At 45.8% G+C, this 24,376-nt stretch overlaps 1 long non-coding RNA gene across 2 annotated transcripts in view; it reads right to left on the bottom strand.

The window, feature by feature from the left end:
* Positions 1 to 24,376, bottom strand: part of LOC109853754 — a 138,874-nt gene that overhangs the window by 58,646 nt on the left and 55,852 nt on the right. The window contains exon 1 of one of the 2 annotated variants that reach the window (XR_002250147.1): positions 11,049 to 11,361. The exons of the other annotated variant lie outside the window; for it this stretch is intronic. This is a non-coding gene — a long non-coding RNA (uncharacterized LOC109853754). Of the gene's footprint in view, positions 1 to 11,048; positions 11,362 to 24,376 lie in introns of those variants that run through there. 2 annotated transcript variants of the gene reach the window in all.

Here is a 24,376-nt window from a genome sequence, read left to right on the forward strand (position 1 = left end):
CCGAGATGTGTCTTGTCCTACATTTGCCCAAAAAATTTACACTCGCTTTTACTTCACTTCCATGTAACGGCGTGTGTGTCTTAAGATCTGATAGATAGCGGACTTCCACAGTTGCTCAACACTTTGTCTCAACCGAAGACGTTTACCGAGTGATAAAACCATACGGTAAAATGGTAAGACGGTAGTGTGCCAACGTACGTTCTACTTTGACATCACGTTTCGTTGTAGATCACGATAACGATAACGGTACGGTATGGAAAATGTTTCTATGCCGACGTGACGAATAAAATGACAGGTTGTCCGCGACGACCGGATACAAATCGTTCTTATTTTAGAGTACTTGTGTTAGGTAGCAATAATCGCTTATCTATAGCGTGCGACATTCGGAATTGATAATGTTTACATTGTTTCATAAGTAATAATGCACGAGCGCGGAAATGTTGCGAGCGCAATGTTGGAAAGAATTCGCATTCTCGCGACTGAATAATTTTTAGAATCGGCCTGATTGAGGTCAGAAATTGCGTGGACAAATGTGTGCTGCGCGCAATCGCGGCGAGCAATCGGCAATTTTATTACGCTGCGAAAAAGGCTGCGCATAAAATTTCATCATAATCTAAATTAAATAATACTGCGGCGTATACAAGCGCGATAAAAAAAATATCGTACAACGAGGAATAATTAGCGATGTGTCGCGGTACGTACAATAAGATTCGCAAAACTGTCGTGCCGGTTTGCGTTATCACGGGATTTTCTTTCTTCGTCGCGGCGTAAATTCAACGCGCGGGGTTTACGCGTACATACACATATACATGTATACACACACACATACACGTTGCGACAAATATTTTTTATCGGAACACGCACAAAGCGCAGGACCGTTATCGCGGATATTGCCTACTCAACCGCGACCTATATGCATTCGCAATTTTTCCCTTTCGCGATTGGACGCGGTAGGGGTGGTTGGAAAAAGCCCAGGTGCGTGGCGCGATACACGCACTCGGAAAACGAGAGCGCGCGCGGTTATACGCAGCGCGCCACAACGACATTTGTCGCAACGTTAGCCGCGGGGCGGATTTTAAATATACATACACCACGTGCGCGCGACGTGGCTCGTGTTATCGCAGATATTACTTTCCCCGCATATTTTTCGTCATACGCGCTAATTGCACGCAGCGCGCGCCGCGAGACTTGGACTGCGGATTTACGACGACGCCGACGGTGCGGTATCGCGAAACGCTTTCCCTCCGCCGTCTTTACTTACGTTTGAACAAGTTAGCACACTTATAACCCTATCTTACGACTTACGCGCTATTTCCGACCTGTAAAATAACGCCGCGCGATAAAGCGCAAAGGAAACTCGCGCCAACGTTGAAACCCTGTGAGATTTTTTCATCGATACTTATTTCGCAAACCTTCTGAATATTTTTCTGATGGTTAGATGTTAGCGAAACAAAAATAAGAAGTAACACTGTACTCTTAATCAATCTTTTTTTCTAATTCGTTTCTAGAGTAAAAGAAATCGACACACATCTCGCGGACACGTGTCATTCGATCGCAACTCTCTGTTTTCTCCTCTCGTCACCGTTCTTTCTCCTCAGAGCGTTGGTTTTCTCCGAGCGAGCTTCTACGCGCAATATAATCTCTCAAAACCGCCATCGCGTGGATGGCAATGACACGTAATAACAACGCCCGGGTAACGCATCGCGTGCGACAGCGAGCGAATCGCAGGGAATCGGGCGGTGTGTGTGTGTCGGCGAGACCCCCCTCGCGCGAACGGCTTCTCTTTTCTCCTCTCCCGCCTCTTATACCTCTCCTTGACAAGCGGGTGTTTAATTGGCGTTGAAACCAACGGTGTGACGGGAACACCGTGTGCCGGTGGCGTCGCCCGAATGCCCGAATGCCTGAATCCTGGCCCCGGCTATACGCAGGCGGATCCGCCATCGCTGGTGCGTTACCACGGCGAAACCCGGTAATTACCCGCGGCACGCAACTTCATACGTACCATGTGTGTACCACCGAGAGTCGATGGGTGTACGACCTACGTGCGCGCCAAGTAGCGCACGGGGTGCCCCCTTCACTCCCGCCTTCTTTTCCCCCTTCCCCCCTGTGGCTCGCTTGTTGTTGTTGCTCACGATGGCGATACGCGCGTATATACTCGCGGCGATTTCCGCTCGCGTTTGTTCACGGTGGCGAGCGACTTTCTCAGCGTTACGTACGCGCGAGAGTGTCATTGCGGAGCTCAAGTGCGAGAGGCAACCGAAAACGCAGATCGCGATTTGTGTCAATCGGTTCCGTGAAATGTGAGAGGTTTGAAGGAATTGAAAAATCGCAAGAGAACATCACGAGATCATTTCTCTGTTGTTATTTGTTACGGTTTACAATTCGTAAAATTGCGGTTAACCTTGGAATTAAAAAAAATGTTACGAAAACAATAGATGAAAATTACTTGAAAGTTTGAGACAAATCCGCACTTTATTGTTAATTTATTCATGAAAAAAAAAAAGAAAACGCTTTGCGTAGTTGTTTGTGTAATTTTTAATCGCGTTCAAAGCAGTCTATTTCGAGTATTTATGATGATGTGTTTTGTTAAGATATTATCGGCGTTAATTATTCTATGTTAATCTCGGAGTTTTGTTTTCAGAAATTAGGAACACAACCGTATCGAATGCGCGCATAGCCTGCTATTATCGCTTGTACGTGGAGGCATGACGGTAAAAGTACATTATTCTCATTTACGTAATGTTATTTCAATTCCCACGTCACCGCGGCGGAAATTAAAATTCCATCGCGCGGCATCGGTAAACATCACACCCGGTTATCATCCGATGCCGAGAGATACACCGCCGACAATAATAATTATCGAGATAACGTTGATAGAGAGAAGGATATAATCGGCATAATTACGAACTAGATCTCGTCTATTGATTTAAGCCCTATCGTTCGTATCCTCCTCCTCGTTTTTTCTTCTCTTCTTCAAACGCGCGCGCCAATTAATTTGAAAAAAAAAAAATCTACATGAGAGAGAGAGAGAGAGAAAAAAATGATGGAGTTAATTTTCGATTACCTCAAATTATCTCACGTGATATCTCTCTGCGCGCTTTAACGAAGACGAAATCGCGCAATGGCGAAGTGTACATTCAAGTGTGCATTCTTCGAGGTAACGTTCGCCATTGCGCACGTCGTACGACAGGAAACGCGATAATTACTCGCTGTTTCTGTGTTTGCGCTGACATGTAATTACATGAAACGCACACATTCGCGCATTGTGTGCGCGCGTGAACGTGTCTCTATGAAAGAGAAATTCTTTCTCGTGTGATCAAAAGCAGTACTGCCGAATAATCGCTTACTTTTCGAACCCGAATATAATATAAAAGTCGAAAAGCGTGATTTGGGGGACTCGCGCTGAACGAACGCCATTGCGTGGCGCAGAAAAACCTCCTAGATAATCCACCATTTTGAAATGGTGCGACAGGAAGCCCGATAATCACCGACGGTGCACGCTCGATGGAGCACCGGCGTTTGTGTGCGCGAAACGCCTACCGTCGTCGGTGACCATGGCGTCTCTTTCTCTCTCTCTCTCTCTCTTTCTCTCTGCGTTATTTCAATATTACACACCGCTGGCAACAAAATAAATCGCCGAGGTAATTTTGTATAATTCTGTATAATAATCATCGATCGTCGACGAATTAATTCCGCGTTTATTTGGTAGGCCGGGGAAAAAAAGAGTGATCCCCGCTCGTTCGTTCCATTCGCGTTTCCTCGCGGAAAAACCGTCGAAAACCAGCGACGCGCGCGACGCGCAAAATTTTATCGATCGTCAAACGCGATAATGTTATGCCGCATAATAAGCGTAAACAACAATTAACCCGTCGGTATCGCGTTGCGAGCGCCCGCCAATTAATTAATCATCGTCGGCTGTCTAAATGCCGCGAATTCAAATCGCTATGTAATTGGTCATAAATTCTTACAATGTTCCTTCGTTGGTCGTTATTCAACGAATAGTTGCAGGTAGTCGTTTCGCCACATCACACGCTAAAACGCGTAAATTTTTTACGTCGCGCGGGATCTCGTTTAATTATTTATATATTTACATTAATTTTTTTTTCTCGAGACAAAGAACACGACTGTGTTTTTTTTTTCTTTATTGTGGCGGCACGCGACTCTAAATAACATTTATTTATTACAATAGGTCGAGCATATTCGTCAGTTGTGCGATTTGTATATTTCGACGGAAAATAAATGTCGCGCGAACGATAACTCAGATTTCTCGTTAATTATTCCACAACCTAGTCAATTACCGTAAATCTTATTGACACCTGCTTCGTGCGAATGCAATCGCGGGGTGTAATGTAATGTAAGTTGCGGGAAAAAGGATTACTTTCGTCGGGCGGCGCAAGAACGGCCGCATTGTATTCTAATGCGATCGTCTGTATTTGGAAGGAGTTACACCTAATTGTGCTGTGCGAGATTTATCATATCATGAGAAATATTCCTATTGACGGACAGTATGTGTTTTTTCTTGAAATTCAATTCTCAAATGTAAGAAGCGTTCGGCAAGTAGCTCGTACGCGTCATTATTTCTTAAACAATTGTATTATCTATCTATGAGTAAAGAGATGAACACAATTGTAAAATAAATTTACAATCTACAAAACAACAAAATTTTAAGACACTTGCTTCGCTCTTACGCATGTTCCACGCCAGGATAAATAATGACGTGACAAACGTGGATTAAAAATATTTTTATTTTGAAAGAAATATTACTCGAGTGCAATAATAAAAGATTTTGTGTATACGTGTCAGCCGTCGACACACAACTGCCGATCGCTCCTGCCTTGCCGTCGGCAGTCGCGCGGCGATTTCGCCTTGCGCGAAATCGAATTATTTAGCGTCGTACTTAGCGTTGGGTTTAGACAGTGCGCACTGTTGTGCACGAGCGGGTGCTAGATTTATGGAGAGAAGATGCTCCGTGGGTCCCCATGCTTGCTCGTGGTATACGACCCGATATATGCACCGCGAGTTGGTTTACACAGAACTCGCCTGCAGCCATCCGTTTTGGCCGGAGAAATTCCACCGTCGGCAGTCGTGTTAAATTAATCTCTAGACACGCGATATCCGCGTCTTTCTTATTTACGGAATTGTTCGTCGAAAAATACTGAAATAATGTAATGTGGAATTGTTTGGAGAAACTCGGAGTGTCACGAACGTTTAAAAGCGCAGTTTTAAAAAAAAAAACGATATATGCAGCTACATTTATTTAAAAATTAGCGATCAGAACAAAAACAAATTATTTTAGTGTGCCAATAATTTAATTTTACAATGTCGTTGCGACATTTGCGGAGAAACGGTATTTATAATAAGAATCGAAGCGTTGATTAGCAAGCGGCGACTTTGTGCCCTCGGCGATGCGACGATTTGTTGCGGGCCTCCTCTCATTACTATATCGCTTGCGCATCCTATTCGGCAATCATACATCGTGTCTATTATTGCGCCATAAATTATAATTAGTGTAACGTCAACGCAACGCATTTAACTAATAAATTCATTGCCCATTGTGTGCAAATTAATGTATGATAATCTAGTAGATTTTGCTACTAGCTAGAATTAGATCAATCACGAAGGGAAGAGATGATGTTTGACAGAACGACGGATTGAAAAAGCGAACGAGAGCTGTGTTAATATCAGAATTGCTAAATCCCTTATGACTATTAACACGAATGCAGATATAAGGTATTTTGATCTATTAATTATTCGTATTATAAACTGCATGCAGCATCTGATAAATTAATTATTATAGCGAACATTTCTATTTGCGCATAATTACGAACATCAACATATTGCATTAATATAAGTTATATTATATAATTATTATAAATGTGTAAGAGCTCATCTACAAATGAAAGAGAATTTAACTATAAGTTCGAACTGTTACCCTAAATCTAAAAAAAAAAAAAAAATAGGAAATATACTCTGACTTTAGTATCTGACATACTACTTTTATTGTTTCTTCCGCACTTTTTCGTTGTGTGACGCCGCCAAACTTAAACTTAAAGAGAATTGAGAGTTATCTGGAAAACAGAAAATAAAATCTCGCAAAAATTATATCGAGATACGCGCCGGTAATTTGCCACGGGGTTCACCAGTAACTACACCTTGTTCGCCGGTTATCCGGTGAAAATCTCGCGATAGATCTTCTTGAGTCTATTAATTATCTTTACTTACAGGGCTGCTGCCGCACGATGCAGTTGCCGAACGGGAAAGAGGTGGAGGGGGAGGGTGCTGCTGCCGATATAGGGGGTAAAAGGCACTTAGAGTAAGAGTGTATAAAGCAGGCGCACCCTCTGCTGCAGGCGAGCGAGCGAGCGACAGACGGGCTGGCCCCTCTCTCTGTTCGGGTAGAGTGGGGAATATTTAAAAAGTAATATCAATTACATTTGCATATTCGCCACCCACTCACCCACGACCCGCCACCGTCCGCCCTATCTACCACCCTCTCGCCCTCCGCCGAGTCCACCCCTTATATAACATATAGGGGCTGTGTGTATGTTTTGCCTTCGCCATATACAGATCGTTTGAGGAACCTTTCATCAACTTGAAACACTCGATAAACAATCGTAGTGCGCTATTGAAAAAATATAACAAAGGCAGCGCGCTAGAAAAAAGCACGGCGTTTCACGCTCTTTGTCTTTTTCTTATGTGCCGAATAAAGACAAATGTTTGACAGAACGACGGATTTGAAAAAGCGAAAACAAGCGCGCAAAAATGACAAGAATATCTTCTCCAGCTACGTGACAAGAGACAAGCATTGACGTGCGGTCTTATCGAATCTGTCATTATCGAAGTCGCTGTCGATTTTCGTCGCGAGTCAACCGACTCGTGGCGAATCCTCGTCGCGAGCGTCGGTCGTCTTGAGATTGTCGCAAGAAGCGTCATATTTTTATGGAAACGAGGAATATTAAAGTGGGCGGCGGACGTCGTCTCCCGTTTACTCCGGTACGGTTTCGCAAACTCGCCGAAGGAGAACGGGAAAGAAAGAACGGGAGGGACTGAGACAGAGAGAGAGAGAGAGATAGAGAGAGAAAGAAAGCAACAGGGAGGATGGCGGTACCGTGCTCACGGTTGTATCGGTGTAAATCTTTGTTTGCAGGAATTTACGTAAGGGCAAAGCGAGTCTCGGCAACGAGGCGCCGCAATACGATAATGCGATAACGCCTCCGTCCCCCGCCGCGTCCCTCGGTTCTGGCCTCAACCCTTGCTTTCGGCTTCCACAACCTCTCCCTGCCCCCTTTTCAGCAAGGATTTCGCCATTGTGCCCGGTGCCGATTGTTACTTCGCGCGGGCGTTAACATAACAATACGCAAATGCGCGCGGCCGCACTTCTCTCGCTTTTCTTATTCCACCGCGGTCGCACTTCTCTCTCTCTCTCTCTCTCTCTCTGTCTTTCTCGTTTTGCGTCGTCTTTTTTCTTTCCTCTCTTGCGCTCTTTTCTTAACTCACTCACTCTTTTTCTCGACGGCAAATACACGATTCGCGCTGCGACGAATTTCGTTCAGACGATTCCTCGCGTCGCGACCTTAAACGAATTCCGCCGTCGAGTGCGGAGACTTAATGCGTAATCGAGAGAGAACCATTACTCTTACTTTCCGCGATTTCATTCGCGAACGAGATTAGCATCCCGCGTACATAATGAACCTGTTTACGAGAGAACGCACACGCGGAATTCACAGTATCGTAAACGTGAATTGGCAGAGTAGTCGATAGAGTGAGATGCGCGTGCACATCATACATAAGAAACTACTCCGCGCGGAGTTCAAATTATACACTTTGTTACGTTTTCGAATGAGGAAAACGATACGGTTTACGAGAGACATTATGGAGTTTGTGTTTATGTTCGCGAAATGCAAAAACGAAGAAGAGTTTCGACGCGAAATTGAAAAATTGACGAAGCGTTTCGGTGTGGCTCGACGCGCGATCGAAATCTACCCGGCGCGGCGCAGAACGTCATGACGCGCGCGATCGCAAGGACAAACGAATGAGAGAATGCGGCGAACCGCGATAAATCGAGCTCGAAACGTAGTTATCGTTCGCCGCGTTGCCGTGATTATTTTCATTACGGTATACGCGCGGTCGATCGCTATCTACGACTTCCCACTGTACACGGCGGGACTTAGATTTCATGTTTTTTTCTTAATGATTTGAGCAATTAGCCACGCTGAGTGCCCTGACTTCTCGTTCCAGTTCGCTCCCTCGTCTCCTCCCTCTTCCTTTTGCCAGCCCGGAATTCGCCATGAGTCCTCCGACGGAGGACGGGCACGAGGAGGAAAAAAAAAAAAAAGAAAAAATAATGGCGTCGGCCGGCTTGTTATCGCGCCGACGAGAAGACGCGCACGCGTTATTATCCGTCGAGCGGATAATTAGAGGAGAACTATTCCGCGCGCGGGGCACACCGTGGAAACTGATGGCACTTTGCCGATTTACGCGTATAGCAATGACCGTAAAATGTTACATCCGTGTTGCGCGAATATAATTGGCGTGACTAAAGAAAAGTCGCGAGAAACCGTTGCGAGAATGATGGTTTCTTACATATAACGTACAAATATATATATATAATAAGATCTGTCATCTCTTTAACGCAAACGGGATCAGCGATAAATATTCTCACGATAGCTTTCTCGATACGAGAGAAATTGCGCGAATAATTAGCGGGGCCACGGCATCGCGCCGGTTGCAAACAGCCGGCCCGAATGACGCCCGGTCCGCCTGCAGGCTCAGGTGGCTTCGCTCTCTCGGAGTTTCCATTGTACAACGCGTACAAGGGTGCATACATTACTTTTGTCGGATCTCTCTCTCTCTTTCTCTCTCTGCACCCTCTCCTCGCGGCACCCACATCGCGCGAGTCGCGGCAGGTGTTGTTTGCCGTACACCCTGTGGTACCGGCCGAGTCCTCTTTGTCGGGCCGCGCTCGCACGCTACGCCTTGAATTTATCGCCCGTGAAAAGTCGTTTTCCGCGTGCAACGTGACGCCGATTACCGCCGGGGCGCAATCGAGAGTCCCGCGAAAGTGTCCGCGTCGCGTCGACCAATGGTCGATACGGCTTGTATCGCGATAATTTAAAGCTGTTTTAGCTCGATAAATTGTAGAGAAAATGAACCTCAAAAAACATCATGGTAATTATACCTGCTCCTACACATTTGTAGTTAAATAATTCTTCGAAAGCACGCAGAGAATCTCGTTAGCTTGGAACAATTGTTATAAAAGACTTACATATCTTAGGTCTAAATGATATTAAAATTGGTAGAATATATACGTCTGTGGCTCTTATTTTGAAACAATTATCAAAAAATCTATATAAGTAAAAGGAGTATTATTGTACATTCTGCTATTTGCACCGGGCGAAGAAACCAATTGGTCAGACTTTTCGAATTGTGAACGCGGAGCGAACCGCGTTGGCGCGCCGACGGCGTTCGTCGGAACATTGAGATAACGATACGAGCACGACGGTATCTCACGGGTACCGCCATGGGAACAATTCGTGGCGTATATATCGCCATGTTACGAACTCGCCGCTTTATTTAGATTTGATTTCAGTAAAAACCCCGTCGCGTACGTGACGGCACGTACGTATCGCGTCGCCGGGCCCGCCTCCGACGTTCCTCCGCCTTCGTTCGCTTCGCAATTCTGAACGATTTCGCGACTATCGCGTTGCAACGTACGCCATTGAGCTCGGATATCAGCGATATCGCGTTGCGATGAGCAACGCGGGAAAACAAAAGCGATGCTTATCGATCAGAGATATATTACGCGCGCGCAAACACACATGAGAGCGATCTATCAAAAGCTTTACAGAATTTTAAATATAAATAACAATCATCTCTCCGAAGTAACCGTGATTTTGTAATACTCTTACAGCAAACATCAGTCAAATAAAAAATAATATTGTGTTTTCCATGAAAAAATTTAAAAAAAATAAAAATACAGTTGACTGAACTGAAGATGATTGATTGGGATAATTTATCTACAAGCGCAACATCCAACTTTCTCCTCGCTGTTTCAAATATCGCGTTGCAGAGTCGCGTTGCAATATCTCGCACGCAAAACGATTAAAGAAACCCTTGTATCTCAGAGAAATTTCTTAGCGAAGGCGTTCGCAATGAAGAAAGCATAAAACAGACACACGCGATAAATTCTTCGAAAGCCAAGATTACGTACGAGAACCATTCCGCGTTGAAGAAAAGAAAGTGGCGATTGATTTGAGTGGTGTTTCAATTCGCACGAGAATCTTTGGCGCGGTTATGGGTTATAAGAAATTCTGCACACCAAGTTTTATCCAAAAAATCATCAGGACAGAAGGTAAAAGTGGAATCGGAGCGTCGTTGTTTGACGTTTGAAATGAAAAGCAAACACACTACATATTAGGAAAAAAAAAAAAGAGTAAGTGAAAGAGTAAAAGAGCAAGAAAGAGAAAAAGAGAAAAAAAACGAGAGAAAAGAAGAAAAGGCGGGTGGAAGGAGAGAAAGGCAAAGGCCTAATATGGCTGCCGTGTCCTCGGTATTCCGGTCGTAGACGGAGAAGCGAGTAGCCGAGCGAGCAAGCGGGTGCGGCCCCAAAGACGAGCTTTTTCAATGCCAGTCATCTCCCGGAATGCGCTGGTACACGCGCGCGGCACCTTGTAGTTTGTATTCCCACATCGCGCGTGTCGGATGGAAGAGGCCTTCGACAAGCGCAAGTCCTCAAAGAGGACACGGGGTCACGACTCGGCTCAGCTCGGCCCGGCTCGCCGCTCGTCTCGTCTCCAAAATGCGCGCGCGAGAGAGTTGTTGGCCGTTTTCGCCTGGCCACCAAGTGCGGCCATTTTGGGTCTTCAAGGCGCCACCTAGCACGTTCGTTCCCCGTCACCTGACGGCGTCTGGACGACGAGCGACGTCGCAAGAGAGTCGTTGTCTGACGACAAGCTGGGTTATGGATCAAAGATCGATACGATACGCGCAATATTTCCCTGTTTCGACGCGACTTTCTAATTTAAAATCTTCTTCTGGTCGAAACGTACCTCTTCAACACTTCTGAGATAGTGTGTTAAGACGTCGCCAATAAGAAACGGAGAACGTTGACCTCGCCGCCGTTCGATCCTCACGAGGGAACCTCGTAGCACGTGGTCGCGATCGCATGCTCGAGCACGTGATCACCTAGATTAACCCTGTCACTTAGAGCGGGGGTGAGGATAGGCACTTAGAAAATTCACTGCGAGATACCGGTACTGCGTAAGACACGGTCTCGTCGAGAACACGAACGACGCGACAACGACGACGATGAGGACGACGACGACGACGTCGGATTTGCCGGCTGCGAGACGAACCACGGCGGGGTTCCTAGCAGACAGGGAGAGGAATACGAACTAAGGGTTCTATATCCATCCGACGAGCGACGAGGAGCCGGGCCGAGTCGAGCATAGCATAGGGAGCAGAGCAAGGAACACTGGCACCACTCCTGGTAGGGGTAGCCGACGTCCGTCCCGAGTCTTTCCTCATCTGCAAGTCGTATAACCGAGCTAATTATCAAGTTAATATGGCCATTCTGTATGGAACCCCGCGAGAGAGTGGGTGGAAGCGAGATGCTAGCAAGGGGTGGCGCACGGCGTGCGAGCGAGACGGCCGGAGGTACATTGATATTATAAGTTGCTTCAATCGCTGTATTCATTTGTAAACTAACCAGGCTAAATGTATTCACCACCGCGAGGCGGCGCGCCGATAGGCGGAGCCACGGGTACCCGGGCTACGACGGCGCCCTTCCTTCCTTCCTTCCTTCCTTCCTTCCTTTCATCCATCTACCTTCCTACCCTTACGCCGTCGCCAACTGTTCTCTCTCGTCCTTCGACGGTGTCCTCGATAGGCTCATTCTTCGATGATCACTATCTATGCCGTTTCATAAACTAGACCGAAGAGGGTAGGTAAGAACAACATTGAGGGTGACCTTCAAAAAGGATTGGTCAGAATTTCATTTGGTAGGTATAAGATTTCATGTCTTTCTTATCGACGACCTTCGTTCAACAAGGTCAAAGATAGACCTTGCTGTATATATCTTGTTTACTTATTTATCGTTTTTTATTTCAATTTGAAAAACATATCCTCACTAACAATTTTTATTTTGTTTCTTGACAATTGTCATCAAACAATTATTTCTGCACGTGTGCTTTTTCTTTTTTTCTCTTGGAGTTTGGTTGTTATTACAATTTTCAAAATCAAAGCCAATGTCGTGGGAAGTTAAAAAATCGATCAACGATCACCGGCGCTCATCCGGATCTGCTCCTCCCGACACCGACTCCTCCTGAATCCGACGATCGCTCCGCGCGAGAGCGCGGAGGCGTACACACTCTGTCATTAGGTTTCATGTATTCAGATTTTTTTCTTGCGAGCGAAGCTAGCGCGAGCGCCGGCGTGTATTATTATTCCGGAGCAACTTTCCGCCCACCTCTTTCGCTTTCCCTACCTTTCCTCTTTCTCGATGGTGCGTAGTATCGTCGTGGTTTGGGCGACGACGACAACGAAGACGACGACGACGACGACGACGACGACGTCGTCGTCTTACGGTTCGTCTCGGGAACGGAAATATGAATGCATAAATGCATAAGTGCTCCCACTACCGACATTGGCGGCCACCACCATCTGGCTCTCCCGCCTACTTCATTCACGTTGTGATTCCGAGTTTCTTTCCTCAGAAGAAGAGAGAGACGTTTTTTGCCCTTTCAACCTGCGCTCGCCGGAATCTCTCCCGTCCGCAGGTTGAATTTTCCTTTTCGTGCGTCGGAATGTATTCGCGAAACGGGGAAAAATACTGGATGAGCTTCATCTTAAGTTCCAACGCGAAACGTCGTATAGATAGAACTTAAAAAAAAAAAAAAAAATACAAATAACACACGGGGGATGATTTTGTTCTTTGTATGCCGAGGAGAAAAAAAATTGTATCACACTGTTTTATTTCCGTTCGAAATCACTCTGACCCTGTAATCACACGCAGGTCTCTAACCCCTTAAGAGACTTTCAACGGAAACAATATAGTGTTATGATAGGTATACGAGCCACTCATGTTCTGCAAAGTAAACAGCACGCTTGCACGCTCTCAGATTGTGTTCCGGTTAGTCGAGGGGGACAGGAGACTCCCTCTCTCCGAACGAGAAAAGAGAAGACGCACCGGTGGTGCCACGAGATTAAAAGACAAATTAGCATAATGTGTGCCTGCGCGCTCCAGGCCGTCCTGCGAAGAATTACGGGGATAGTCTGCCCGAGTGCTCTCCTAGTATCTCTGCATGCACTGCGACGCTCATAATAATGAATCAAAATCTTTTTTTATAAGCCGCGCTTACCTTCTTTATTCGTCTGAAATTATTGAGCAAGCGTGTAGCAAAAAAAAAACTTGGATTAGTTTTTCGCACAAGAGATTAAAACTATACAATTTGGTTTTCTGGTTTTATATTAAAGAGATTTTTTTTTTCCTAATTCTTTGGCATTCTCACACATAAAAAGTTTGTTACTTTTTAAATTTATTAGTTTTCAAAACTTTTCAGAACTTGAGTTTTTGGTACTTGATTACAGCGACGATAGACAAACATTATCCTCAATCCAAATACTTTCAGCTTGCGAAGCGTAACGCGTCGCTATCACAGCGACTGCTCCGAGTTTTTAATCAGGCATCGAGCAACGCGCTCGTCTCTGTCTGGTCGGCAACCAAAAAGGACCGTCGACCGACGGTCGACGCAGAGAGGGGGGAGCGGGCGACGGAAAGGGAAGCGGGGGTGTTGGCGGCGATGCAAATAGCGCGTTTAATAAAGTGTCGCGCGGCTGCCATTTGAATATTGTAGCATATTCACTTTTCTCATCGAGTCCGCGCGGAGGAGGCGAAGAGTCGGCAAAAGGGGGACGAAGAGAACGAGAGGAGGAATCGGGGAATTGAGCGGCAAAGTGGCAAAGAGAAAAGCTTAAGAATAGACGGGGAAAGTTGACGGGGAAGATTCAGGGAGTAAAAAAAGAGAAGATCATCGTGATGTCTCCCGGTTTCTACACAAACGCACACATGCGCACGTGTGCACATATACAGATAAACGTGTACAGGAATGGTCGAGCGAAAAGAGAACGGCGAATCGCACCTTCGTCGCTTCATGCATGATTCAGCCGCAGTATCTCATTTCATCTGCTGCCTTCACTGCTAAACTATATCTCCTAATGGTAATGCTATTCCGCGGCACATATCTCTTTATATTACGTGGGCTGCTTGGCTGACTGGCTGGTTCACGGTTTCTTGGCTTGGGTATATCCCGACGAAAGTGCTACCACCCCCTTTGCGTCACCCTCGTCGCGGAGCAGTAGCACCCTATCGTCTCAGATCCCGTGGAGAGCGCCTTTTTCCCAGTTTACCACCTTCAGAAGAATCTACCCTTCTAGGTGCGAGCGGCACCCTTCGTGTGTTTGCGCGCGTGTACGTGTGTTTGCACAGCGTATCGGTATTACATGTGTGTGTATGTGTGTGTGTACGTGTGTTTGCGGCGCTCGGCCGAGCGAGAGCGCGCTCGTCGTGGGCGCTCTTGAGCATTGGGGAAGAAATAAAGAAAGAAATTGTTAGTTCTCGCTGTTTTAAATTACCATTTATTACGACACATAAACCCGACCTGGGCCGAGAAGTCCTATGAAGCGGCCATCTTGTCCCACCCTCCCGCAGAGGGGTAGGTAGTCGAGAGATCGCGGAGGAGGCGAAGACAGGGTGGAGAACACAGTCTATATCATCGTCTTCTGCTCTCCATCCCCGCTCGTTTCTTCCCTCCCCGTAAAATCCTCCTCCTCGTTTTCACCCTGCTTGTTCTCTTTCGGCTTCTCTTTTTGGCGAAGGTCATCTCTCTCCGTCGTTTCGCATGATACTCTTTCTTCTTCTTCTTCTTCTTCCTCGGGGTTCGTATATCTCTGTACAACGCGCGTAGGGTTGAAACCCTCAGTAATGATCATTACCTCCGGCATAGTGACAAGTGAGCCCGGGGAACCGGCGCTACGACTGCAGGAAATGGTCACAGATAACGCTGTCACGGCCATTTTTATATTATGACGAATGGATCATCTTTCTTCCGTTAACTTGGCCCCGCTGGGGCGCCAAGACCACGAAGGGAAAAGCGGGTGATAGATTTTGTGCAACTGTTTCGCGCTCTTTCAGCAAGTACTTTTCTTTGCTATCGCGTCGACGTGCGATTTTTCGTTCCAGAGAAATCGAGCTTAATATTTTCCCGTTTTTGTAGTTATGAATTTTTCAATATTTTTGGAATTTTTTAAAAATTATTTTTAGGAATATGTAAAATGATAATTAGGATTTTATTATAAAGTTAAAAAGAAGATAATCACACATCCGAAAGAATCATACTTTACAGAACTTATAACATAAATTAGAGCAATAAAAAAAATCCAAAAATAAATCTACTGAATAACGATTCAGTAAAGATTTTATCACGTTCGTAGAATCAGTACTCATCTAATATCGTTTCTTCCACCGCGCACACACGCACACACACACACAAACCGTACAGTCGACATTTCTTCCACTTTTTCCACGTTCCTTCGTCGCGGACGGTGATCATAAAGATCTAAAGAAAAAAAGAGGAAAATATCCGACTCGATAATGTTCCGTTTCGGATCTCATGGCGCCCCCCCGCCGGCGCGATGGCTTTTTCCAGGCCCCTCGCCACGCGGCAATAACGGCACCGGGCAGTCTTTCATATCGTATCGAGGCAGCTCGTCTATGTGGAAATGCGATCACTTAGAACCGGCCTCGAAGTATAATTCGCCTACGTCTACGAGAATCGGCGTGCCGGTCGGTTGCGTCCGTGTGAGCCGAACAGATCGTATATTTTTTATTATTGGCCGATGGAGCCAAGTCCCACGGGGAGAGGTGGGTGGTGGACGGGTAGGAGGTTTCGATAGCTGACCACTCGACTGGATGTGGACGCTACGCTTCCTTCCCAATCCCTCCTGTTCGGCTTCTCGTGTATCCTTCTTCGATGCTCCCGTTTCCTCCACCATGTTGCAAAAGAAAGCATCCGAGTGGACGTGAGCTTGTGGTCGTGTGTATTTTTCGCTCGACTGTACGCCTCACTTCTCATGTGTGTTTGCGCGAGTGCTCTCTCTCTCTCTCTCTCTCTCTCTCTCTCTCTCTCTGTCTACATATATATGCGGAACGGTGGACCGCGTATCTCTTGGGTCGAGGTCGTTTTATTGAGTGTGGACGGCGGAGAAGCGATTCTCATGTTTTTACATCGAGGCAATTTTTCCATCTCGCCCCGTTGCCTTCAAGAACACGGGCTTTCGACGTTCCGGGACCGTCGGCCGTCTGGCTATTTCTGCCCCGTTCCTTCTTCGCGATTCTCCCTCGTATCCTCTTTCTCGGATCAGTCGGTCTCATCAGTCGGTATCATTCGTCCAGTACGCGACACGAAATTCGAAGGGACATCTTAAGTCGATGTTTACCTTCAGATTGTCATCACGAGTTTGTGAATGACTGATGGACGCGGTTCGCATTGAGATTACAAAATATTTAATTCGCAAAAAGTAATTTTAGAACTTGTGTTATAAAATAATATTTTGAAATAAATATATAAGATTGCCTGCTTCTCAAAAAGCATGTTTTAAACGTGTGCTTTAAATTTTCTTTAAGTATTATTTTATCTCACCTACAATCTGATAAATAATTTAAAATCATAACAAACACGATAGTAACAAAATGTACACGCAGGAAGTTATCAGGTATAATATCAAAACACATATAGATATATATTATATATTGTATAATATAATATGATAGAAACATATTTTCAAAAACAACAGGCAGGGGCACAATTCATGATTCTTGCATAATCATTTAGCGAAAGATAAGCATCGCACCCTCTAGCGATATCTTTCCAAATGAGAGATTCTCTCCGAACATAGAATCAACCGTCAAGACTTTCTGAAATCTAATCATTTCAAAAGAGACAGCAGTAATTCCGCGAACATTCGGGAGTGAGGTTGCTCGTTTAATTCAATCGTCGAAGCGTGCACCAGCGGACTATCCGTTATTAACTTTAGCCGTAACCACGTAGTACGTAAGAACCAACGAAGACGTAGTTATTCTGGGGTGGCGCTTCTGCGAGGGTGGCTCACGAAACGCCCGACCGAGTATCCTCCTCGAAGAGGTGCGGAGTATCGAAGGTAGTTCCTCCATCCAGGAAGATTCCTTCGAGAAGGCTCCTTCTACTCGAAGTGGAGCCGCCGGTTGGCTCGCCCCCGCTTACAGAGGGCTGTTCGCCGACGAAGCCCGGGGATTGGTCTAGGACGATGGCTGTCCGTGCTCCGTTTTCTCCCCGTCCCTCTCCTCCCCGTCGTGCCGTTCCTCGGTGGCTTGATTATACGTTGACCTAAGAAAATCAACCACCCACTACCAGCAGCAGCAGCAGTAACAGCAGCAGCAGCAGCAGCAGCACCAGCAGCGCCAGCCGCACGTTCTCGGCCTTCGTCCTTCTCCGATGCGATGGTGGCTCTCGCCATCCCTTCGACCATCTAGCCGAGAGGAGAGAAGCTTCGAGACTCGCCGAACAAGCGAACCAGGTGCCCCGATCCTAACCTTCCCTCTTCTATCGACGTAGTTGCACTCTCAAGAGAAAGAGACAGAGAGAGATCAAGGGGGATGAGGAGAAAGAGAAAGAGAGAGAGAGAGAGAGAGAGCGAGCGAGGGGTAACTCATCGCTTATGGATACTGATGACTCGCGCAATGAACTCAGACCGCGCTAAGGGTGGTACCGCTCTGCGGTAAACCCGCCGTTCTTCCCTTCTCTTGTCTTCGGCATCCACGTCCCTCTCATCCGCATCCCTCTTTTCTTCGTCGTCTCTCGCGCTCCTCTTTCTTCCCTCGCGGTTATCCCTCTCTTCGTGTGTCCCTCCGCCCGCCTTACTGCTCTCCGACCTGCGGATCTTTCAATAACATTTTCCCTTTTTCTTGGAAGTAAGTCGAGGGAAGCTGGTGGAAGATTGGGTACCGTCTTATGTATAGAACATGCGGGAGCTTCATTGCGGTTCGGCGGTCTTGTACGTGCTCCGTGGTTACATGGCAACAGCGATCGAGTTTGCGTTTCGAGCGTCAGATAAACTCGCTCGCTGTATTTTCCGTAATAACATTTCCACAAAATGCGAATCGTTAATGTTGCCAGCGGTAGTTTTATAAATAAATTTAAGACGCTTAAAAAACATCAGTAAATAAAATAACTTTTATTTTGTGTAGTTTATTGCGTTTTACGTTACATCATTTTTTTAAAGCTTGCGAAAGAAAAAAGTAAACAATACAGCAGTTTGTATATTTTTTTTTACACGCGCTAACATCTCTGATATGACTAACACACACCTTATCTTCAAAGCACCTTTGGTTAATCGCCTTTTGACGGCCTCACGTGCGCATTAAATGAGCGCGATATGCGCGGAATATCGTCGGGCTAACGAGGCGTTACAAACTGAATAGAGTAGAAATTCCGTCGCCCGACGTCGTTGAGGTCGAAAAAGTCGTCCGACGTTTTTTCCAACACGCACGGTAGGTAGGGGTATGTGCTTTTCCCTTCGCCTCTCACAAGGCCATTCGTTTCTATTACTTCGCGTTAAGGGAGTCGCGGCCGGCCGGCCGATCCTCGGCCTCGAGGTTAGATTTATTTTCACTCCACGGATATTTTTTTTATAGCTCCGCACGCGTTATAGACGCTGCTCCGGGTAGGAAGAACTAAAGGGAAGGACCTCGCACGCGTCCGATCCGCAACGCTTGCTCTCGCACACACGCAGTGAATCATGTATGACGTGCGCGCGTATTCCTCGCGAACTTCTCGCGTGTACGAGCGGCCGAGCGGACGGGAGACCGGTTGTATAATAAACCCATAAACACCCCAGTTGTACGTTGAGAAAAAGAGCGCGGGGTGCGCGAGAGAGGAGGGAAGGGAGAGTAAAAAGACAGAGAGACAAGTCCACCCTTCCTAGAGTAATACATAAAATGCCGTACACACGCTCCGAGCGTTAGTCGCGGATATACACGCGGCGATACATCGATCGACCGGCTTCTCCGGAATAACTTGAAGAAAGCGCCAGGCTTGTCATCCCCCCGGTAAACCGGGGAGATTTTCTCGTTTTCGAGAAATATCTATTGGTGTTTTTGTCGCGAAACCAAGCAGTCGTTTTTCCGTATCGAATATACACATGTATGTTACGTCAGCGCGTTATCTCACTTTTAACAATATACAACCAATTTCTCGGAAAGAAAAAGTCATCGAATTCTTTGAAGAGAGTTTAGAGATTCTTATTACAAACTCTCTCGAACATATAGTCTGATAAGGGGAATTTACTGAAGCGTGTCTCGCATCGGTAACGCCCGACGGAGACGACCTTGCGAGTGCGCGATGCGTGCACATTTGCAACATGCGTGTATGCGCGGTATGTAGCGTCGTGGGACTTCACTCGGTGAAAGAGGAACGCTAGAAGGCGAAGAAAAGACAAAAGAAAAAGTCGCAGGTGTGGGAGCACACAAAGGGGCAAGAGGATGGAGGGAATTCCTAAGCACCCGGAGCGCGCGATGTTTACTCGCGGTAACGTTTAAGCGTTGCCATAAGTAAGTACGAGACCTTAGCGCGCATCAAGGAAACAAACAGCTGGCGCGCGCAATATGAATTAAACATGCTGATTAATAATTAACAAGTTGCCGGCTCCTTGCCTCGCGTATGCCGGTACAGAAGGAGGTATGCGTTTCTCTCTCTCTCTCTCTCTCTCTCTCTCTCTCTCTCTTTCTCTCTCTCTCCGGTCTTCTTGCGCTTTTGCTCGCCGCGGTCGATTAAATCTTACGTTCGACAGTTGCAATGAACTGCTCGGGAGGTATCGCGTATCGCGGATTGCTGTAAAAAAAAAAAAAAAAAGAGATCTCGCGTGCGTGCGATAACAATTTACAACATTGAAAAAGAATGAATTTTTCGCGATTATTGTTTCTGTTTTATGCGATCTGTCGACATGACACATTTCACTTTTATAATTACAAAGTTAAATTAATTCTTTCAAATAAAACTTGTGGTTAAAAAGCTGCCGATTATATCAGCCGAATAAAAGCTTTTTGGTATCGGTTAAAATTCTCTCTTCTGCTATTTTTTGTACGTATATAAAATAACTCTATTAAGAAGGGCAGATAAGCGAAGATAAGAGAAAAGTAGTTGAAATAAAGAAAATAGGGTTTAGAAAGTTCTTTGCATTAATAACGTGAAAGGATCACATAAAATGTGATCGTGTATTATTTATAATTCGGCTAAAGAGGATTCTGTGGCAATGATATCGTTTCACAGAAATTCGTTCAGTTCTTCCTCTGCAAATCGAGGAAAAAGTTGGCCCGCGAAGAAGAAGTTGGCGAGACGACGGACGGTCCCGTCGGCTCGCTCGGCTCGTTCGCTCGCTCGCGCTCGCGTTCTCTTCTTCATGTTTATTAATGTCTTGTATGTCCGTCTATCGATTCGCCATTTCACTCTCGTTCCTCTCGCGAGATAATGATACTGACCTACGCCAGCTGTCGCGTAACCGTGGCTTTAAATGACTTAACAACGCCGCGGATAACCACTGACAGTCATCCGGGCAGTTCTTGACACATTGACTGCATACATTACTGTAAACGTCGACGCGATCGACGCGGGGAGAGAGAGAGAGAGATTGAAAGACGACTGCGAAGTGGCTGCGTGTTCAAACAGTGACATGTGATACTGCTATCGAGTTCGCAAATGAGAAAAAAAAGAAAAAACATACACGAAATAAGAAAATTAAAGAATTATTAAAAATTAACTTATTACAATTAAGGTGGAAAAAAATTATTGATGCCTTAACATTTTTGTCAAAGGATATTCTTCAAATTAGGCGCATAATTCTAGAAATTTCTCATTTAAAAAACGTGAAAAACATCCTTTACGCGTCTTTGTTGGCGTCAGTTCTGGTCTGAAACCGGAAAGATTAGCGATAAAGTCTTACAACCCTTCCTCGCTCAGACTCATTAATACCTTGTATCGAGACGAGAAACCGCATAATTGCCGCTCGCACCCCGAGCAGCCTCAACACTGCGGCGACGGTAGGGTGACGACGTAGTCCAGGAAGTATACTCATAATTGCGGCAGAAAGAGGAAAGAGCGGGAGAGAGGCGGATAGTGAAGCGAGGCGAACGACACGAGAGCCGTAACGCTGCCGTACGGATTAATTAGCGATAAGGCTTCTAATGAGCGGCAGGTGAGCGAATGAGCGGGCGAACGACTAAGTAAGCCGCGTTTCGTATCACGGCAGGTCAGTATGTTTGACGCGTGAAAATTACGACGAGAAATAAAGGACATCCGAAATAGCCAACATATATTTTTAAACGCGTAACGAGAGCGCCAATTAATTTTATATGAGCTCAATAAAATCAAGATCTCTTATAAGTGATTATATTTTTCTAGCTCTCAAATGTGAATGTTACATATCAATGAGAATGAATAAGTGCAATATACATGCGTGAAAAATAAAATATCTCCTACTCAGAGGAGAAACTGCTTGATGAACTGCAATAAATTCGCTCCGGTTCGAATATTGCACTTAAGACTACACAGACGACAGAAACATACCAATGACCTCCTTAGAATCAAACTTCGTTCGCTTGTAATTATATTCACGCACTTTCGTGCTCTCCTCTCGTTTACATCAAATTACATCGATGTTAACAGTCAGGCAACATTGCGCGGCCTCATCGCGTTTGTGTCGCGACGGGCGTAGTCGGGGCTGGTTCTGTCGCCGTATATCCTAACGAAATTATGCAGTTACTTTTGTGCAACGTGACATTACGGGAGACGACAGGCGGAAAAAAAAAAAAAAAAGAAAAAAAAACGGAAATAATGGCCGCGCGACGGTGTACGCACTTATGGCGCGTATAAGCGCGCGCGACGGCGGCGGCCGTTGGGCAGAGAGACACCTTAAGAGGGTCGGGGAGTCACGTCCTGTGAATTGTGGGCCACGTGACAGAGGCGTGATCGAGGTGCGACGCGGATGGAACAATGCCATCGGAGCTCTTCGAGGAGGAATGCCGGTGTACGCCGCGCCCATCTTTTCACGATCTGCCTCGCTCGCGCCGAGTGACGACGACGACAACGACGACGACGACGACGAACAACGCTTGATACAATCAGACGATCGGCTCGGTCGTGGTGGAGAATCGCTGTCTTAAATCTATCCGAGATAGCAACTACGAGTCATCGCGAAGTTTTTATCGTCCCGCGTCTCGTAGAACCCGGCGCTTAACGGTACCAAAAACTTCCACGCGTCGAATTTCCAGTTGACGCGAGACACGTCGTCGTTGTTCTCACTCGTCGTCACTTGTGTTTCAAAACACTGTACAAATCTTGCATTGTACGACAAATGAAAAGCAGATAAAAATAAATTGACGATGATTCGCCGTATACGATGCGCAAGAAAGAAGTAAAAGTTTAAACTTTTCTATCTATTAAAAATCCATTTATTTAAAATTGTCCATCTATTAAAAATCATATAAAATGTTAGTCCTTTTACATTTACTTGTTAGACATTTTCTGAATAAAAGCTGATTTCTCGGGAAAAAAAACCTTCCAAGAAATTCGTAATGTTTGAGGCTACTTGCGCTAACCGGACATAGTACACACGGAAAGCCAGACTATGTCGTCTGTGTAAACCGTAGAGACCATACATCCTTTACGGCGTCATTGGCCCCTAACGGGATCAGAATTTCCACGCAGAGTGCCTGATAGTCGGTCGCACTCGAAGTGCTCGATTTACACCGGCGCGGAGGCGTAAATAGACTTTTATAACCGGCGTGTACGCCACGCCGCGTTCCCGTATAAGCCTTCTTTCTTAACGAAGTTGTTAATCGTCGGCACTCGATTCCCACAAAACGAGAATTGCCTTCCCACGCGTTGTACAATCAGCGTTCGCCCTTGCGTGATTTCTTCTGAAGAGAATTTTCTTTTCAAGTTCTCACTTCACTCAATTTTAATTAAAACATATCAGGCGAGAGAACTCGAATTGTTGCGCGATTTTCCGCGTGTGTGACAAAAATAACCGCGGTGTCCTGATTCTCTCTCTCTCTTTCTTCCATGTGATATTAAATCAATTTTTTAACGATCTTTTTTTTTTTTTTTACTCAATGACTGAGCACGAGTCGGTTGTTTTCTTTCGAACAATAAGTTGGAGAAAAGCAAAGAAAGTACAGCCGAAAGCGCAACACAGAGTTACTCTCTCTCTTCATCCATCTCTCGCGCAATCTGTAATCGAAAATTACCGCCGCGCGCCAAATTCGTCGGGCAGCGATCCGCTAATGCCTCTCTCCTAATGAAGCCATCCATTCTCGACGTGCAGGTAGCCCGTCGCGTACGGCTGTCGATCGATGGTCCGTTTTCCACGGCCATAATGGACCGTGGCCGACCATCAAGGCGAGTAAGGCTACCGCGGTAAGTAAAGTAGGTACCGCCGTGCGTGTCACGCGCGTTATAAGAATGCGATAAGACGCGTGACACGCCATCGTCGCTTGCTTGCGGACAATACAAAATCCGCCGCCATCGTCGTCGTCATCGTCATCGTCGTTCCGTTCCATTTCGAGAGACAACGCTGCGCCATTGTGTCGGCTGCCCGATGTGTTCGACGATGCCATACTTGAAGAAGAGCCTCGGCCCGCTCTGTCTCGTGACCTTATTCCACAAAAATACACGCGCCACGCATGTAAAATGAGCGTTCAACTGCACTGCGTTCACTTGTGTAGCGTATAACGTTCTGATTTTTGTTTGTTTCAGATAAAGATCGCGATGTTGTTTTAAGGTTGAAAAAAACAAAATATACGTTTGCACAGTCTTTTACGAAGTCAATTCTTACGACTAAGATTCAAATTTACTTATATAACCATTTAATTATATGTAATTATATCTATGCCATCTAATTATTCCTGATACGCTGATTCTAATGCGCTGCATTAATAAAGTATATGACCTTGTAATTTAGATGAGGCTAATTATAGTGATATTCGTGTGAAAAGAATGTAATGAAGAACGGTGTTAATCACATTTTCTTCCGAGAATGGTCTATCTAAGAACTTCCGACATTTCCGAGGATGATGGTTTTAAAGCGGAAATGAATTCAAGACCGATTTCGCAGTCTTGTATTTTATCAAACGCATATCAAAGAGAGAATCTGGACTCTTTTCGTAAATCGAAGTAACTGATGACGTCTCGCCAGGCATCAGGACAATAAAGATTATCTCGATGGTCGAGGGTGTAAGAATGGGTGTTACCTCGTTACACGGTACCCCGGTGTACCTACTTACACAGTC

The sequence above is a fragment of the Pseudomyrmex gracilis genome, unplaced genomic scaffold (genome assembly GCF_002006095.1).
Source record: "Pseudomyrmex gracilis isolate BER0280 unplaced genomic scaffold, ASM200609v1 scaffold_54, whole genome shotgun sequence".
Taxonomy (NCBI): Eukaryota; Metazoa; Arthropoda; class Insecta; order Hymenoptera; family Formicidae; genus Pseudomyrmex; species Pseudomyrmex gracilis.